This window comes from Bos grunniens, chromosome 19, assembly GCF_055505025.1.
Source record: "Bos grunniens cultivar Pamir isolate PY7600 chromosome 19, Bosgru_T2T1.0, whole genome shotgun sequence".
Classification (NCBI taxonomy): domain Eukaryota; kingdom Metazoa; phylum Chordata; class Mammalia; order Artiodactyla; family Bovidae; genus Bos; species Bos grunniens.
Window position 1 is genome coordinate 39,988,142 of NC_141183.1, and position 21,073 is coordinate 40,009,214.

Genomic DNA, 21,073 nt, shown 5'->3' on the forward strand with positions numbered 1-21,073 from the left:
CGGTATATTAACCCTCATATACTCATCACCAGGCTCTACAGTTATAAACTATGGCTAATCTTGTTCTTATTTCATTTATACACTAACTCATTTCCCCTTCATATTTTGAAGCACATGCTAAATACCACATTATTTTACTCATTTATCACATTATTTTACTAATAGACAGTTTAGTTTGTATCTTTAAAAGAAAAAAGACTCTTCTTAGGATACTTTGACCCTACCCTTTGGTTTTTTTAAATATTTATTTCCCTTTCAATATTTATTTTATTTATTTGGCTGCATGGGATCTTCAATCCAGCATGCGGGATCTCTTAGTTGTGGCATTTTGGGATCTAGTTCCCTGACCAGATATCAAACCCAGACCCTGTGAATTAGGAGCGTGGAGTCTTAGCCACTGGACCACCAGTGAAGTCCCCCTGCCATATGATTTTTGCTCGCCAAAGGCATGGAGTAATTAAAAGTTCTGGAGAAATTGGTCAAGCAATGCAGTCAAGCAATCTTTGACAATACAACTATCCTGGATTATTTGAGATCTCCCACTATTTTCTCATGAATGGTCCTTGATCCAATTAAAATGAATATTACTAGTAGAAATAATTTGCATGACATATACACAGAATGGGCTTCCCTGGTGGATCAGATGGTAAAGAATCCACCTGCAATGTGGGAGACCTGGGTTCCGTCCCTGGGTTAGGAAGATTCCCTGGAGGAGGGCATGGCAACCCACTCCAGTATTCTTGCCTGGAGAATCCCCATGGACGGAGAAGCCTGGCAGGTCCCAATCTATGGGGTCGCAAAGAGTTAGACACAACTGAGCAACTAAGCACAGTATAGCAGATACCCAGGATGGCTAAAGCTGCACACAGTAAAATTTAACCCAAGAGAATTGCATGTGGTGAAAATCATGGCCACAAAAGGACACTCATAGTAATAGGAAAAGATAAGAGACTGAAAGAAAAACCCTGATAAGTAAATCAAATTTCCTTTGTAAAAGTACTAGAATTTTTCCCCAGTGGAGATAATTTTATTAAAATAAAAGTGAAAATAGAAAAATTGAAAGTGGTTTAACTCTGCAAAGTAGAGAATAGATCAGATAATGAATTTGACTAAATCGTCTGTCCTAATAAACACATTTGCCCTAAAAATTCACTGAAGTTGGTATAATTCTGATTAAAATACTAGGGCTCACAAACACTGAGGTAACATGTCCATATATATGTATTTTTTAAATTTTGTGGTGGCCACATTTTAAAAGTTTAAAGAGGTGAAATTAATTTCTATATTTTCTTTGGACTCTTTGATATCCAGTGTGTATTTTTTAAAAGATTTTTGTGTGTGTGTGTGTGGACCATTTTTAAAGTCATTACTGAATTTATTACAGTATTGCTTCTGTTTTATGTTTTGGATTTTTGGCCCGTGAAGCATGTGGGATCATAGTTCCCCAAGCAGGGATCAAACCCACAGGCCCTGCATTGGAAGACGGAGTCTTAACCACTGGACCACCAGGGAAGTCCCTCCAGTGTGTACTTTATGCTTACAACATATCTCAACCCACACTAGCCACATTTCAAGTGCCTAGTATTCCATGTGGCCTGTGGCTATCATACTGGACAGTACAGGTCTGAAGGAAAGACAATCCTAGGGTAAAAAGTGGTTTAAGCAAAGGCGTGGAGTTATAAGTGTGGAAGGCAAGCAAGTTCTGGAAACAAGTGTTTCCAGAGTAGATGAAAAGGAGCGTATGGGCCTATGAGAGAGGGATAGGAGGAGGGTGAAGGCTTGAAGAGGGAAGAAGGTAGAAATGTCTGGACTGGAAGATTTCAAGTATTTTGATCACCAGTTTGCTAATGGGATGCTTATAGTTGTCTTTGTGAAGTCCATAATGGCCTTCCCAGGGGGCTCAGATGGTAAAGAATCCTCCTGCAACTCAGAACGGGGTTCGATCCCTGGGTAGGGAAGATATCCTGGAGAAGGGAATGGCTACCCACCCCAGCATTCTTGTGTGAAGACTCCCATGGACAGAGGAGCCTGGCCGGCTACAGTCTATGGGGTTGCAAAGAGTCTGACACTACTGAGCAAACGAGCACGCACAGACCATAAACCAATAACCTTCAACTTCCAAAGAGAACTTTTCTCTCTTCAATGGTGTCCTCTTTCCTCCTCCCAGCTGCTCTTCCTACTGTCCCTTCTTCCCCTATTGACGGAGCAGAGAAAGGCAGAACTGAGTTCCAGGTCTCTAAATGATGGTCCAGGAAAAACCACTAACGCTAAGTTACATCAAGACAGACCCTACATCATGATCTTTATGCTTTCTTTTTTTCCAAAGCTTTTTTTTTCTCAAACAAAGTATGGTACAGAATGCACATATACATGTAAACTAAAACAGAATTTCCCTGTTTGAAATAGGAGTTTGGGGGCACAAACTGACACCCCCTCTGACATACCATACCAACAGGACGCAATGTCTGTCATCTCACTGTGCATCCGCGACAGCATTCAGAACTCATACAACATTCTTCATTTTATTTTATTTTTTTTAGGCTGTGCTGCACGGCTTGTGGGATCTTAGTTCCCTGACTAGGGAACTTAACCCCTGACCCCCAGCCCATGGCAGGGAGAACAATGAATCTTAACCACTGGACTGCCAGGGAATTCTGTATTTCTTCATTCAAAAAAAATGTATTACATTAACTCCATCTTTCTTTAAAGTGAACAGATTGCAGCTACATATCCAGAACTTTCTATTTTTTCCTGGACCACAGTGCACAGTCCCTAGATAAAGATAATATTCTTTTCTCTATAATCACTTTTGACACATGTATATTTAAAAGTATGCAAAATTTTGTTCCAAATTTCTTCCTTATGAATTGGAGATTGTTTTAAACACCTGTGCGTATTCTAAGACTGCAAACAGTTTAACAGGAGCACTCTCACAGGTGAGATGGTAATTCATATAGAACAGAAGGTCCATTTGTCCCACAAACCTCCACATGTTTATTTGTGAGTCTACCTTTTTCTGTGTCACTAGATATATGTTTATTTCTTTATTTCATTTCTTTATGACTTATGCCATAACAAAAAGAAAACGGAAAGTTCAGAAAGCATGTAAAGAGAAAGTCACAAGTAATCCCACAATTCAGATATAACCACAGTGAAAAAATCATATGCACCTTTCCATTTTTTTTTTGCAGATATGTAAGTCATATTTTTTACAAAATTGGTTTAAGTGAAGTTTTGAATCTTAATCGTTTTTAATTGAAGGTTAAAAAATCAACATTTTCCCATGTCATTAAGCAGTCTTTAAAACACAATCTTTTCAAAATTAATTTTTATTGGAGTATGGTTGATTTCCCTGACGACTCAGCCAGTAAAGAATCTGCCTTCAGTGCAGGAAACATAAGAGATGCAGATTTGATCCCTGGGTAGGGAAGATCCCCTGGAAGAGGAATTAGCAACCCACTCCAGTTTTTTTGCCTGAAAAATCCCACGGACAGAGCAGCCTGGTGGGCTACAGTCCCAAGTGTCATAAAGAGCGGGACACGACTAAGCAACTGAGCACATACACATAGTTGATTCACAATGTTGTGTTAGATTCTGCTATAGAGCAAAGTGACTGTCACACATACACATATAGCCACTCCTTCTTAGATTCTTTTCCCATATAGGTCATTACAAAGTATTGAGTAGGGTTCCCTGTGCTACAAAAGCACCATCTTTCAGTGGTTGCTAAACTGCCTGTCATTTAGTGTTTCTCACTCTTGGCATTTTGGATAGAACAATCCTTCATCATTTTTAAATATTTTATTAAACTTTTTATTTTGAGATGATTGTGCATTGACACGTAGTTATAAGAAATAACAGAGTGATCCCTTACACCATTACCCCTTACTCCAATGGTAATATCTTGCAAAACTATAGTATAATATCACAACTAGGATATTGACATTGATACCTTTCCATCAATAAGAGGACCCTCCATGTTGCTCTTTTATAGTCACAGCTACTTCCCTTAAGTGTCAGTTTAAAGAACGTTATATAACTGGGGACTTCCCTGGGGGTCCAGTGCTGGATTCAGTCCCACATGCTACAACTAAAAAGGTCCTCCATGCTCCAACTAAAGGTTTTACATGCCACTACTAACACCTAGTACAGCAAATAAATAAGTAAATAAATAAATATTTTAAAAAGTAACTAAATCTTGATGAGATTTTGGTTGGAATTGCATCAAATATATATACAAAATTTGGAAGAATTGATATCTTAATATTAGTCTTCCAACCTATAAAAAATGGTGTATATCTCTATTTATTTGTATCTTCTTCAACTTCTCTCAGTAGTTTTCAGTTAGAGGAAATTACATATCTTTCATCAGAATCATTAGATTTATTTCTCCATATCGTGTTTTTTTTGTTGTTGTTTTGGGAGGCTGCATGCAGGATCCTAATTCCCTGACCAGGAATCAAACCTACATCCCCAGCATTGAGAGCACAGTCTTAACCACTAGACCACCACAGAAGTCCCCATATGATGTTTTATAATGCTATTGTAAATATTGTTTTGTTTTACAATTGCTTAATTGTAGAACAGTTCTTCTGTAAGTATACAGAAATGCAATTGATTTGTGTATATTGATCTTGTGTTTAGTAATCTTGCTAATTCATTTATTAGTTCTAGTAGGGCTTTTTTTGGGTAGATTCCATAGTGCACAATCATGTCATCTGCAAATAATAACAGTTTTACTTCTTCTGTCTAGTCATTATGGCTTGTTTCCACTATTAGGGGAAAATGGTCCACTATTAAGTACCATGTCAGCTGAAATTTGGTTCAGATGCTCTGTATCAGATTAAAAAACTCCCTTCCATTTCTAATTTGCTGAGGTTTTTAAAAATCATTAATGTATAGTTTTGAATTTTGTTAATACTTTTTTGGGGCATCTATTGAGATAATCATATCATTTTCTCCTTTATTTTAAATAAGATGAATTACATTTTTTTTAATGTTAAACCAATGTTGCATTCCTAGTATTAATTCCTTTGATACTCTAAATAGTTTGTTTTGTTTGAACTTTTTACCATGGGCATATATATACATATTAAAAATTAATCATTTTTAAAAATTTAATGTATACAACTGTAAATGAGCTGGGCTAATTCTGGGCATTTATCCTAAAGGAAAAATAGGATAAATGCAAAACTATGTGTCTATTCCAGGATATTCAATGTTGCTTTTTTTATAATAACAAAAAAAGTATAAACAACCCAGCCACCATTAAGGAAGTGGTAAATAGATTAATTTATATCCAGGCAATGACATAGTAGTCATCCATTGAAACTCATAACTTACATCCATACATGAGCATAGAAATATGATTAGGATAGTTTTTTAAATTTAAAAAGCAGATAACAAACCATATGTGTAGAGTAATACTAGTTTTTATTTTTTTGTTGTTGTTCCTTTTTTTTTTTTTAGTTCATTTAATGTTTATTGCTTAATTCCTTTTTCCTGACATAATTTGGTAATCTCTATCTTTCTAAGAAATTATATTTCAGATTTGTTGACAATCTTTAATGTCCCTCAGGTTTGTTTCATTTTTTATTCTTTTTTTTTTAAACTTTACAATATTGTATTAGTTTTGCCAAATATCGAAATGAATCCGCCACAGGTATACCCGCGTTCCCCATCCTGAACCCACCTCCCTCCTCCCTCCCTGTACCATCCCTCTGGGTCGTCCCAGTGCACCAGCCCCAAGCATCCAGTACCGTGCATCGAACCTGGACTGGCGACTCGTTTCATACATGATATTATACATGTTTCAATGCTATTCTCCCAAATCTCCCCACCCTCTCCCTCTCCCACAGAGTCCATAAGACTGATCTATACATCTGTGTCTCTTTTGCTGTCTCGTACACAGGATTATTGTTACCATCTTTCTAAATTCCATATATATGTGTTAGTATACTGTATTGGTGTTTTTCTTTCTGGCTTACTTCTCTCTGTATAATAGGTTCCAGTTTTATCCATCTCATTAGAACTGATTCAAATGTATTCTTTTTAATGGCTGAGTAATACTCCATTGTGTATATGTACCATAGCTTTCTTATCCATTCATCTGCTGATGGGCATCTAGGTTGCTTCCATGTCCTGGCTATTATAAACAGTGCTGCGATGAACATTGGGGTACACGTGTCTCTTTCCCTTCTGGTTTCCTCAGAGTGTATGTCCAGCAGTGGGATTGTAGAGTAATACTAGTTTTTAAATACATACACAGACACACAGACACATACCCCAAGAAAGAGATCTAGAAGAATGAGGTAGGTCAATAGAAGTATTGACACTGAGAAATCTCCAAGACATATAAGTAAGTGAAAAAAATTAAATTGCAGAACAATATATGTAGTATAATCCCATTTATGGCAAAACAAAAACATTGTATATAAATATACAGTTTTATGTGTCAGGCTTCTTTGCTGGCTAACAACACAGATTGGCTAAGTTAAGAAAACAACAATAGAATGAGTTTATCGAGTAATCAGTGTTCCCCCAGAGACTTAAAGAAAATGTTAAGAATTGGGTCTCAGAAAAACAGAAATCGTGCTGCCCAAGGGAACTGTTGAGAAACAACCAATGGGGTAGGTTCCTCATGTTACCGCTTTTGGAATGAACGCATGTCAATAGGTGTTTTAATTTTCCAAATCAACGTTCGAATTATAGGGAAAGAGATTTTTGATTGGCTGAGCTTGGGGTCGTGAAAATACCCATCCTTTGTCTGACAACCCAAGAGACTATATTCATTATAGATGGCTCTTTGAACAAGCAAAAATGGGATGACCCCTTTGGAATATAAATACACACATTTCTCTGGGGAGTGCATAGCCTTTCACATAAACTATGAAGAAATGGCACTCCCTGAATTTGTGCAGTTCAGCTGGTATGGAAAGGAAATTTACACTGATTACTTCTGAGCTTCTAGGTTATCTGAATTTTATTACAAGGAGAACGTACCCTTGTGTTCTCTGTGCTGACTGGGGCCAGAGCTGCCTGTGGCTCCTGTCTATGACAAATGCCAGTAGGAGAAAACAAGTCCCACACAGGAAAACTGACATAGATAAGAAATAAAGAGAAGAAAGAACCTGATGAACTCTACATTCTAGGTCCAGTCATAACTGAGGTCACATCCATCCCTTCCCTTTTTAAGATTTAGAAGTGTGAGCCAGTAAATCACTGCCCCCTCCTATAATTTTTCCCCTTAAATTAGTTTGAATTTGACTTGCAATTAAAAGAATTGCAAATGAGAATAAGGAAAGATATCAATGACGTTAGTATAAGCACAGTAGCAAATAAGCTTGTCAGAAATAACATTGAAAAAATATAGCCAATATTATATAGAGATATAGTTATATATATAGTGAATAGTAATTATATAGTGAAAAGTTAACCTGTGAAATGGGAGGAAATATTTACAAATCATATATTTGATAAAGGGGTTAATATCTAAAATATATAAAGAACTCCTACAACTCAGCAATGCAAAATCAAATTATTTGAGTTAAAATTGAACAAAGGAGGACTCCCCTGGCTGCCCACTGGTTGTGGGGTGTGGGTTGGATCTGTGGGTAGGGAGGTAAGATCCCATGTGCCTTGTGGCCAAAAAAACAAAGCATAAAACAGAAGCAATGCTATAAATTCAATAAAAAACTTTAAGAAGATGGTCCATATCTTTTAAAAATAATGGACAAAGGACTTGCATAGACATTCTCCAAAGGTTATGTATAAATGGCCAAGAAGCATATGAAAAAAATGGGCAACATCACTAATCATCAGAGAAATACAAATCAAAACCACAATGAGATATCATCTCACAGCTATTTGGATGGCTGCTATCAAAAAAAAAAAAAGGAAAGAAAGAAATAATAAGTGTTGGCAAGGCCGTGGAGAAATTGGAACTCGGAAACTGTGCCTGTTGGTGGGATTGTATGGTGCAGCCACTATAGAAAATACGCTAGTGATTCCTCAAAAAATTAAAAATAGAACTTCCAGGGGTGTTCTTAGTCACTTAGTCTTGTCTGACTCTTTGTGAACACATGGATTGTAGACCACCAGCTTCCTCTGTCCATAGGATTTTCCAGGCCAGAATACTGGAGTGGGTTGCCATTTCCTTGTCCAGGGGATCTTCCCGACCCAGGGATTGAACCCATGTCTCCTGAATCTCATGTGTTGACAGCTGAATTCTTTACCACTGAGCCACCTGGGAAGCCCCTTGTTTTTTTTTTTTTCCTACATTTCTGTATTTTTTGTTTTATGTTTTTGTTTTATTATGGTTTTAACCATAATAAAAATATTAGCATATCAAATCTAGAAAGCACATTAAAACAATAACACTATGACAAGAAATGATTTACTCTAGGGATGTTAGATTTGTTTGACATTTGAAAATGTATTAAAACAATTCATCACACAAATTGAACTAAAAATAAAAACTGTATGATCATCTTGATGGGTGACAAAAAAGCTTTTAATAAAATTCAACAAGCACAATAAAAATCTCCAATTAAATAAGAATAGTAGGGTATTTCTTTGACATCATAAAGAATGTCCAGAAAACAGCAACCAGTATTAATTGAAAATATTTAAGATATTACTATTAAAGCCAAGAACAAGACAATGATGTCATTTGTTACTACTCTTAGTTACAATTATTCTTAAAATTCTAAGCTAATTCAACAAGATATAAAAAGAAAAATGTATAAAAATCAAGAAAGAGGAGACAAATTAATTTTCCCTCTTTATAGAAGAATAAATGCTCATTAAAATATTTAAACAACATACAAGATTAAAAGTAAACATTTCTCGTTATTCTGTCAATTCTATTACTCAGAGGTAATCACCTTCAATAAACCTTTTTGTATGTATATTTCTGAGATTTATATTTGGATTTTGAAAAATAAAATTGGGGTAATATATTATTATCTTGCAAAATATTTTTTAAAGTTAGCAAAATAGCGTGGACGGGAAGATCTTCCTGGTCGGGAAGATCCCCTGGAGAAGGGCATCACAGCCCACTCCAGTATTCTTGCCTGGAGAATCCCCATGGACAGAGAAGCCTGGCAGGCCCCCAGTCCATGGGGTTGCAGAGTCAGACACGACTGAGGGACTAAGCGCATAGACTTCCAGGTTGGTGCTAGAGATTTATCTTCTTCTCTTTAATGGCTTCACAGTATTTCATAGCATAAATGTGCTATAATTTAATTCATGCCTTACTGATAAATTTTAAGTTGTTTAAATTTTTTTGCTATTAAAAATGCTTCAATGAATAACTTTATGCAGCTATCTTTATTCACTTATGAAGGATAGTCTTTTAGAATCGAAATTGCTAAGCCAAAGGATATGGAATTTGAAAATTTTTACAGATACTCTCAAATTATTCTTCAAAAATACTTACAGTCCTGAGCATACCCACTTATCCATATTTTCACCAACAATGACATATTATAATTCTTGGCACTTTTACCCACCTGGTAAATTAAATCCCCCCCTAAAGTCATTATGTGTATATTATTTGATCATTTTCCTAGAAAAAGGCAAGAAAATAAGCTAGATAAAGTTTAGACTAGAGATCCTGTTTGTGAAAGAAAGTACTTCATACCTGGAGGAAGTATGAATTGTACTCTGGAGGGCAATTTCTCTGCATGAGTGAAAAATATTAAATATATGCATGTCTTCTGACCCAGTAATCAAAATCCAGGATTTTTCCCCTTGGGAAATAAGGAAGTGTATAAAGATTTAGCTGTAATAATTTTTACTGACGCATGGTTTATAGCTATGAAAAGTTGAAAACAACCTGAATATCCAACAACAAAGAACAAGAGATGATGGTTCATTGATATAGTCACACACAACACACCTGTGAGAAGTGATATTGTAGATTAAAATGTGTTGACAAATTAATATTTTCATGTTATAATGCTTAAAAAAGACCACCAAACAACACGTACAATATGGTGTCGATAAACATATATATAGTGCTGTATTATCAATCAGATTAATTTTGGTCAAATTTAATCTGCTCTAAAGGTAAATTCATTTTGAAGCCCAAGCCAAAACACCAACCCAAATGTAAGCTGAGCACCTGACATCCTAGCTAAGTTAACAAGAGTGGATGCAAATATAAAACTCAGAGATAATCCTGACATCAAAAGAAATGCCTGTTCTGGGACCTGAAGATGAGGCATCTTAATGAAATTAACAGCTGTTCGAATAACCTCTCTCTGTTTGTTTACAAAGAACACAAACTCTGCCAGCATATCTCCGGATTGTTCTAAGCGCCCCTGGGGACCCTGGGGACCCTACACTGCACCTGTCATTTAGAAGCTTATCCACTGGTTGGAAGAATCCAAACAAGATGCTCTCAGCGCCACATTGCAACGTCCCCAGCAAAAAGGAGGGCCAGTGTTTGCTCTGTGACAATTCCCTGTTTTCCCAAGCCATGAATCAGCCCCATTGTCCCCACCCGCCTCTGTGCATCGTTCATTCTGTTCAGCACAGCTAATGGCCAAAGCAGGAACACAGCAAAGAAACCCAGACTCGGCAAAGAAAAAAACACGAGGCCCCAGTGTTTAATTCTGCTTGTGAAGAGAGAATCAAGATTTCACAAGGGCTGCTTCAGAGAAATGGCTGGAAATGTGTCAAAAGGCTAATTTCACAGAGAGGATCTAATTTACAGAATATAACTTGGCAGTGGACCAGCATTTTTCATCCAAAGGTGGAGGTGTTTCCAGATGTGATGTGAATGTGTAAAGATGTTCTGGGCACCACACCATGTCAGACTTTTCCTTACTGGCTTCCCTTCTACTCCAGTTTCCTCCTTCACTCCTCCTTCCTGTTTCTTCCCAGTTGGAAACAAATGCTAGTTTAAGCTGGGTAATTCTCTCTCTTGTTCTTCTTATACAAGCTGTTGTTCACTCAGCTGGCCTAATCCTTTCATGAAATTTATTTTATAAATAACAAAGGGGGAGAGATTTTTTGTCTCCCAGTTATAGCACCCATTGCCCAAAAAGTCAGCTCTCTTTTAATTAAAAAATTTTTTTTTATTTTTTGGCCATACTATGTGGCAATAGGGATCTTATATTCCTGGCCAGGGATTGAACCCAGAGTCCTGCATTGAAATTATGGAGTCCTAACACTGGACTCGAAGAAGGCAATGGCACCCCACTCCAGTACTCTTGCCTGGAAAATCCTATGGATGGAGGAGCCTGGTGGGCTGCAATCCATGGGGTCGATAAGAGTCAGACATGACTGAGCGACTTCACTTTCACTTTTCACTTTCATGCACTGGAGAAGGAAATGGCAGCCCACTCCAGTGTTCTTGCCTGGAGAATCCCAGGGACGGGGAAGCCTCATGGGCTGCTGTCTATGGGGTCGCATAGAGTCGGACACAACTGAAGCAACTTAGCAGCCGTAGCAGCAGCAACCACTGGACTGCCAAGGAAGTCCCCAGCTCTCTTTTAAAATCCCCATAAGTCAGTCCATGGCCAGGTCTTTCTACTCTCTGGTAATTAAACCTACCTCCATTGTAATACTTAGGACTCTTGGGTTGTAAGTAACAGAAACCCAGTTGAGTTTCAGATAAAAAGGGCAATTTTTAAAGGACAGAGGGGTGTTTTCACAGCACCAAAAGACAGGTAGGAAGCGAGGCCACTGAAAGGGTCTGGAACCAGGAACAGTAAAGCAATCTTGAGCTCCTGCCTCTCCCCTCCCCTGACCTTACTCCTTTTCTCTCTACATATCTGTTTTTCTTTGTCCTTTAACCCACTTAATACATGGGTTAGTAAGGCTGCTGTATAGCTCCCAGTCCACACATTAAAATTCCAGCCAACTACAGAACGATGATCTGTTTCAGTACAGTCCTCAATTCCCCAAAGAAACAATCTCACCATCAACAAGGGTGGCCTGTCCCCCTCTGGTACAAACGGCCCTGGCCGGGGAGGCGGAGCCAGGTGGCAGCAAAATGGCTCCTAAGGGCCCCCTCCGATGATGTGCTATGTGGATGTGGTTCCCAGGGGCAAAGGGGTGGCTAGTGGGTAGAAGAAATGACTGAAAACATAAGCCAAATCACTCTATTGCTCTGCTATTGAATTATTTAGTGACAGATTTTTTTTTCTTGTTGAAGCTCAGCAATATACTTTAAAAAATATCTCTAATTACATTTTCATACAATGAAGTTTGCATGACCATGGCCAGTTCACATGGCTGGGTTGAGACACATGACCACTTCTCATGGGTAGTCCAAATGGCAGTCCTCCTGGATCTCAGCCGCACCAAATCGCTGAGTCTTTCCATTTTTCAAGGACCAGTGAGCTCAAAATGAAGTAGTGGGTATAGACTTTTGCTTCCTGTGCTCCTGAGTACCAGGCAGATTTATGAAACTCATCTGGATCCTGGAAAGGGCAGCTCAGTGTCTACCGAAGGTCAATAATGTATTGAAAATAGCACCAAAAGCTTTGCCATCTTAGCTGAATGCTTAACTTCTCTGAGTCTCTTTATCTGTAAAATAGGAGTAATAACATTTTTATTTCTACTTTCAGGGTTGACTGTGGGTCAAAGAGATTATATAAACAAAAGTACTTTGTAAACTATTAAAACTAAGTGCAACTATGTCATGTATAACTCCAAGTATCGCTAGATGTTGGTACAAATGAGGAAAAGAGCTCTTATATACAATATAATATAGCAGTTAAGAACAGGGTGCTTCTTAATTTCCAGCACCATTCAACAAATGGTGCTGGAAAAACTGGACATCAGTATGCAAAAAAGACTGAGCGACTGAACAGCAACAATGCAAGAAAGAAGAACTTTGATCTGCACCTTGAGCTACACACAAAAATGAAATGAGTCATAGACCCAAACATAAATACAAAGCTATAAACCTTCGAGAATAAAAATAGAGGAGAAAATATTTGTAACTTTGTTATTATTGTTCAGTCGCTAAGTCATGTCTTACTCTTTGTGACCCCATGGACTGTGTAGCCCAACAGGCTCCTCTGGGCCTCAGTCTGTGGGATTTCCCAAGCAAGGATACTGGAGTGGGTTGCCATTTCCATCTCCAGGGGATCTTCTCAGATCAGGGATGAAACTCTTGTCTCCTGCATTGGCACGCAGATTCTTTATTGCTGAGCTACCAGGGAAGCCCATTTGTGACTTAAAGTTGGGTAAAATTTTCATAGATAAAAAGGACAAACCATGAAAGAAAAAAATTGATAAATTAGGCTCATTAAAATGAAAACTTCTGCTCTTAAAGAGTCACTGTTAAGAAAATGAAAATGCAAGACTCAGACTGGAAGAAAATATTTGCAAAACATCTGATAAAAGATTTGTATTAGAAAAAAAAGATTTTATTCAGGTCATAGAAAGAACTCTCACACTCAATAAGATGAAAACAACCCATTTTTTAAATGGTCAAGTAATTTGAACAGACACTTTACCAGAGAAGAGGAAAAGATGGTAAGTAAGCATATGGGGAAAAGTTCAACATCATCAGCCATTAAGGTTATGAAAATTAAAACCATAATAAGATACCATACCACACACCCACTAGAACAGCTGGAATAAAATAAGTTGACAATACCCAATGTTACAGAAGATACAAAACAGCTTAAACTTTCATGCATGCTGATAGACATGCATAAATGGTACAGCTTCTGTGAAAAACGGATAAACAATTTAAAGTAGTTAAACATACATTTACTGTGCAACCCAGAAGTTGCACTCCTATGTACTTACCCGGAGAAATAAAAACACAACTCTGCACAAAGACCTATATGCAAATGCCTACTCATCATTGCCCAAAACTGAAAACAAAACAAATGTCCGCCAATTGGTGAATGGATAAATGCATGTATACTCTGTTGATGGAATACTATTCAGTAATAAAAAGGAGCAAGTGCTTGATACATTGACATAGATGGCTGAATTTTGAATAAATTGTGCTGACTGGAAGAAGCCAGGCTCCAGTGATTCCATTTGTATGACTGTCTGAAAAACTCAAAACTATAGCCCATCAGTTGCCGTGGTCTAGGGTTAGGGTTTGGGGTAGACTGCAGAGGGGCACATGTGGGCTTTTGAGGTGATAAAACATGTTGCTCTATCTTGATTGTGGAGGTAGTCACATGACTGTGTGTGTTGGACACAGCTCGTAGAACTGTACACCTAAAAAGTGAATTTTACTTTGTCTGCAGTATTCCTTATGGAACCTGACTAAAAAAAAAAAGAACACAGTTTGTCAGTTCCTCAAAAAGCAAAGTTAGCATGTGATCTAGCAATTTCATTCCTAAATATACACCCAAAAGAAATGAAAGCTGGGACTAAAACAAACACAGCCACATGATTTACAATTGGCAAAAAGTGGAAACAACCCAGATGTCCATCAAGAGATGAACAGATAAACAGTATGTTGCATATACAAACGATGGAATATTATTCAACTATTAAAAGGAATGAAATTCTGATTCATGCTACAATGTGGATGAACCTTGAAAACATTATGCTATATGAAAAAAAAAAAACAAAACATACCAGAGAGACTTCTGTGGCAGTTCAGTGGTTGACTCCATGCTTCCACTGCATGGGGCCCAGATTCGATCCCTGGTCAGGGATCTAAGATCATATGGCAAAAAAAAAAAAATACACACACACACATATCTTCTTTATCCATTCATTCATTGATGGACACTTGTCTCTCTCTCTTGGTTATTGTGAATAATGCAGCAATAAATGTGAGAGTGCAGAAGACAAGTATTGTATGATTCTACTTGTATGAGGCACCTAGAAAAGGAAAATTCATAGAGACAGGAGATGGAATACAGTCACCAGGGGCCAAAGGACAGAGGAATGGAGAATTCTTATTTATTGGGTACAGAGTTTCTCTTAGAAATGATAAAGGAGGCTCTGGAAATAAGTGGGGATGGTTGCACAATATTGTACATGTACTTAATGCCACTTAAAATTATACAGTAAAACAAAAATTGCTTCTGGATTTCTCTGGTGGTACAGTAGATAAGAATCTACCTGCCATTGCAGGGGACAGAGGGTTTGATCCCTGATCCATGAGGATCCCACTTGCCACAGAGCAACAAAGCCCATGCGATACAACTATTGAGCCTGTGTGCCAGAGCCCACATGCCAACACTCGTGTCTCTTACGTCTCCTGCATTGGCAGGCAGGTTCTTTACAACCAGCATCACCTGGGAAGCTATGTTAGCATATTTTGCCACAACATTTAAAAAGAACACAGGTGGACTTGGGTATGAATCCTGACTCTGCTATGTACCAGCTGTGTCCTGTTAGGTAAGTTACTCAGACTCTCATGTATATGTGAAAGTGGTCAGGTCATTTTGCAATTAAAACTAAACAAAACAAACACTGAAATCTTGGTAGCATAACAGACAAAGATTTCTTTCTTATTTTTAGTGTTTATCTGACATGTAATGTTGGTCGGGAGGTTGGGTAGGTGAGGAACTCTGCTCAAAGCACCCAGCTGATGCTGAATCCACCGCCCCATCTGGACACTGACCTTTTGGGCACTACGTAAGGGGAGAGGGAAGCTGGAGAACCATGCACGGGCTCTATTCTACCAGCACCTCTGTGTCCCACCCAACTGCAAGGGACTGGGAAACGTGGGGGAGCAGGTGGATGTTGCATAACTCAGTATGTTCATCTGTAAAATAAGCATAGGAATTTTTTAATCTCAGGTTGAAGTGAAGAATAAAATGATATAAGCAAAGCACTTAGTACATATCGTGAACCCTCAATAAAATGTTATGTTTCAAAAAAATGAAAAATAGAACCACCGTATGATCCAGATATCCCATTTTGGGGTATCTATCCAAAGGAAATTAAAACAAGTTATAGAAAAGAGATCTGCACTCTCACATTTATTGCTGTGTTATTCACAATAACCAAGATAGAGAAATGAGTGTCCATCAACGAATGAATGGATAAAGAAGATATATGTGTGTGTGCGTGTGTTATTTTGTTTTTGCAGCCACGAGAAAAAGGGAAATCCTGTCATTTGTGAAATAAGAATGGACCTTGAGGACATTATGCCAAGTGAGGTAAGTCAGATGGGGAAAGGTAAATACTGTATGATATCCCTCATATGCGGAATCTTAAAAAAACAAACTCGAAAAACCAGAGAATGTAATGATAGTTACCAAAGGCTGGGAGGTGGGAGAATGGGAGAGATGTTGTTTAAAGGTATATACTTGTAACTAGTAAACAAATTAGTCCTGGAGACTTAGAGTATAGGGAATATAAACAACAAAATTATACTATAAGTTTAAACTTTCTAAGAGACTAGATTTTAACTGTTCCTGTCACTAGATTTTAACTGTTCCTGTCACTAGTTACTAGAAGAAAGGATAATTATGTGATACAACAGAGGTGTTAACTAACAATGGCAATTGTATTTCAATGTAAATGTATGAAATCAATCTGTCATACACCTTAAACTTACACTTATATATTGATTATATCTTCATTAAAAAAAAAATTGTTACAGTCCATCCAGTTCTAGCATTTTATACTGAGGGTCAAGAGTAAGATGTGGAATTACTAGATCTGTTTTTGAAGATTTTTTTCTTTTGATGTGGACCATTTTTAAAGTCTTTATTGAATTTGTTACGATATTGTTTTTGTTTTTATGGTTTGGTTTTTTGGGCCATGAGGCATGTGAGATCTTAGCTCCCCGACCAGGGATCGAACCTGCACCCCCTGCATTGGAAGGTGAAGTCTTAATAACCACTGGACCACCAGGGAAGTCCCCTAGATCTGTTTTTTTTAAGATGTCTGATATTGAACTCCACACAGATAAAAGCAACCATTTTGCCTCTGTCTCACCAGTGTTGTGTTCTAGTCAAAGCTCCTTCAGTTGTAAGGAGAAGAAATAGCTAAAGCTAGGAGAAGGCAATGGCAGCCCATTCCAGTACTCTTGCCTGGAAAATCCCATGGACGGAGGAGCCTGGTAGGCTGCAGTCCATGGGGTCGCTAAGAGTCGGACACGACTGAGCAACTTCACTTTTCCCTTTCGTGCATTGGAGAAGGAAATGGCAACCCACTCCAGTGTTCTTGCCTGGAGAATCCCAGGGATCCCATGGACGGAGGAGCCTGGTAGGCTGCAGTCCATGGGGTCGCTAAGAGTCGGACACGACTGAGCAACTTCACTTTTCCCTTTCATGCATTGGAGAAGGAAATGGCAACCCACTCCAGTGTTCTTGCCTGGAGAATCCCAGGGACGGGGCAACCTGGTGGGCTGCCGTCTGTGGGGTCGCACAGAGTTGGACATGACTGAAGTGACTTAGCAGCAGCAGCAGATGAAAGTTTAGTGTAAAAAATAACTCGGAGAAAAGCACAAATGAGCCTGGAGCCTTGAGGAAGGGCAGGAGCCAGTCATTTTGAGGCCTGTGATCCTCTGAACCCCTCTGTGATGGTTTATCTGCTTCTGTAGGTGTATCTGCTCAGCCTTCTAGCTCCCTTGGAACTGTCTTCCCCTGGTCTAATTTCTTCCCAACTCTGGATTGCCCGTGCCCACAAACACGCTACACCATCTTTGATTCTACCTGGCCTTTCCATGAAATTGACTGTCTTGGATTAACAATTTCCTTCTAAGTTATTTCCTGAGACAGGACTCTGTTAGGTCAAGCTCATCTTTTCCAACCTGGCCACATAAACCACAAATAGCTGACCTGCTGGTGGGTTTACTCCCTTCAGATAAGGTGTTCCTTCTTTGGCTTATCAGCTTTAGTGCCTTACATTTTCTAGTTAGTAGAAGTGAATATTATCATAAAAATCTACCCTGTTAATTTGATATATGAAAAATGAGATTCCACTTTAATTTGCTTTTTTATTAGGAAGACCAAACATTTCCCCCTCTGTTTCTGTATTTGTAATCTCTTTTCACTTGTTTAATTTTAATGTTCTTAGTGTATTTCTCTGTTGCTCTTCCCACTTTTCCCTTGTTGATTAGTAAGACTATTAACCATTAGTCTATTATATGCATTGCAACTATTTCCCCCAGTTTGCCATTTGTACTTTAACTTGGCAGTGGGATTTGGCGTAAAAAAGTTTTTGTTGTGTTTTTTCGGAGTCAGAACTGTTATCTTTTCCTTCATGTTTCCCACCCTTAGGGTCATATTTAGAGAGTCCCTCTGCTCCCCAAGATTATAGTAATACTCATTTATTTTCTTCCTGGAACGTTTATGGTATCATTTTGTACATTACTTTGCATGTGGGATAGGGTGGATATAATAATAGCTAATATTTAAGAGGCATGTTTTGTGTGATAGGCACCATGTTTTCATTTTTTAACGCCCATTATCTCTTTTAATCCCCGTAATCATATGAGGTTGTCACTTTTATTACCTCATTTTTAAATATGGGAGAAATGAGACTTAAGGAAGTTAAATATCTTGCCTACAATTACACAGCTGCTGCTGCTGCTGCTAAGTCGCTTCAGTTGTGTCTGACTCTGTGCGACCCCATAGACGGCGGCCCACCAGGCTCCCCGTCCCTGGGATTCTCAGGGCAAGAACACTCGTTGCCATTTCCTTCTCCAATGCATGAAAGGGAAAAGTGAAAGTGAAGTCACTCAGTCGTGTCCGGCTCTTCGACACCCCATAGTCTGCAGCCTACCAGGCTCCTCCGTCCATGGGATTTTCCAGGCAAGAGTACTGGAGTGGGGTGCCATTGCCTTCTCCAATTACACAGCTAATCAGTGGCAAAAATGGCATTCAAACCCTAGGTATATTTTCTCATTTCCTCGTAGAATCATTAGTCATTTGTTGTTAAATCCAGCATTTCCCTCACTGATTGAAATGCCACTCTTACCATCTAGTAGTTGTTGCGAAGTTCTTGGGTCAGTTTCTGCCCTTTCTTTTCTATTGATTGTTCTGTCTATTTCTGTGCCGGTAACATACTGTTCTAGTGACTGTTGCATTATTTATACATTCTATTATCTGGGAGGCCAAGTCATTCTTAGATGGTCTTCTTTTTCAAAATTTTCTTAACTTCTCTTCATTATTTTACCTTCCAGTAAAGCTTTAGAATTATGTTGCAAAATGCTCAAGACTTTCCACTGAGATTTCTGCTGAAAATGTTGGGGGCTGGGGGATATCTTGCATGCTGAGTTGAGTTCATTAGATTCCTCAGTTCAGAGCGAACACGGTCCTGTAAGTAAGGCCCTTGCTCATTTTAACCTCTCCCTTATTCTTGGTATACAACCTCCATCCCCTCCCACAGAAACACCCAGTGTTACGTGTTTGAAATGCACCCTTGGATATGTATATATTCTTATAAAGCACATACTGCTGCTCTGTCGTGTGTCTTAAATTTACATGGTTGTATTGGTCTAAGGATCTTTTTGTGTTTCCTTTGTTTCAGTACTCAACACACTCTGCTGCATGTACATCTAACTCATAGATCCTCCTGCTGAACAGCACCGCAAAGGACGCACCCAAATATTCCAAGAGTGATGGCCCCAGTGCCTCATTTTCACAGCATAGCTTCAGTGAACATCTTTGAACATGGTTCTTTATGGACCTGAAATCTCTCTGGAGCACATCCCCCAGGTTGGGATGCTGGTTGTTGAATTTTTGCATCCCCGACATCCCCAGTTCTGCCAGATTTCTTTCCAGAACGTCTGTACCAGTTGGCACTCCCAGCATGACGAAAGGATTTTCATTTCTCTGATGCTCCTAATCATCTGCTATTTTCTAACTCTCGTTTTGTCCCTCTGGTGGATATAAAACGATATCTCATTGCTTTAATTTGCCTTCCATTGATTACCAGTGAATTTGAGCATCGCTTCTTACTTCTGTGAGTCACCTCCATTTCCCCTCTGGGAATTACCCACTGACAGTATTTGCCCATTTTTCTAGTTCATTTCCTTCTCTTCCTCTCTCTCTCCATGGTCTCTTGTCTTTCACATATAGATATTTAATTCTTCTGGAGTGTAGATTAGTGTATAGTAGGTGATAGGAATCACCTACTATTTTTATTTTTCTCCAAATAGTGAGATAGTTCCTCTGACATCATCTACTGAATAATGTGTCCTTTCCATATTGACTTGTGGTGTCATCGTCATCTGATATCAAATTCCCATAGATCTATGGGTCTATTTCTGAGCTCTGTTCTGTTCCTCTGGTTCATGTATCTAATCTCGCAGCATCACCATCCTGACTTTATGACTATGGCTTTATATTATAGCATAAAACTTGATTGAGCTAGTTCTCTCTTGTTGTTCTGTTTCCAAAATAAATTTAGTTACTCTGAGAAGAGTGAGTTTGTCCAATTTCTCAAAAAAAAAAAAAAATCCTGATGGTATTTTGCATGGAATTGCATTTAATTTATAGATAGACTTTGGGGAGAATTGATTTTTTAAAGTAATATAAGTGCATACATTTAAAATAAATTAGAACTACAAGGCTTATAATAAGGTTCAGCAATCCCTTGCTCTATCCTCGAATCTCAAGCCACAGCCCCCACACGCCACCACTTACACCCTCTTAGCTTTTTCTTCTGGTATTTCTCTCCATATCTCTAAACAAGATGTTTATTCTGTCATTTTAAAATGTTCCTATTTTAGATACTATCTATTGCTTTCTTACTATAGAAATAGGATTTTGCTCTATTTTACAGTAGATGTAGACACATAAGCACATCGTTTCTCATCCTCCCAATATAGTTTTACAATTTAAAAAAATAGGTACTTAGGGCTTAACTTGTTATATCCATGTAATACAGCTGAGTCATACAGTAATATGCCACACTGAAGTGTCCTTTAACAACTTTCTGTTTTCCCTGACATTAAAACGACCTTGCTTGCTCTGTTGGTTGGTTTTCCGCGTACTTATCACATGCTCAAAGTCTGCAGCAGCTCTAAAACTGCTCTCAGAGAACAGTTTAGAGTCTAAAACTGTTCTCGGCTTAGTCAAACACAGCTGTCTTGGCGATGTTGCCTCTGAAGCTTTCCATCCTCCTGCTCCAAAATAGATAAGTGATTCTAAGGATCCACTGAAAAACTGGA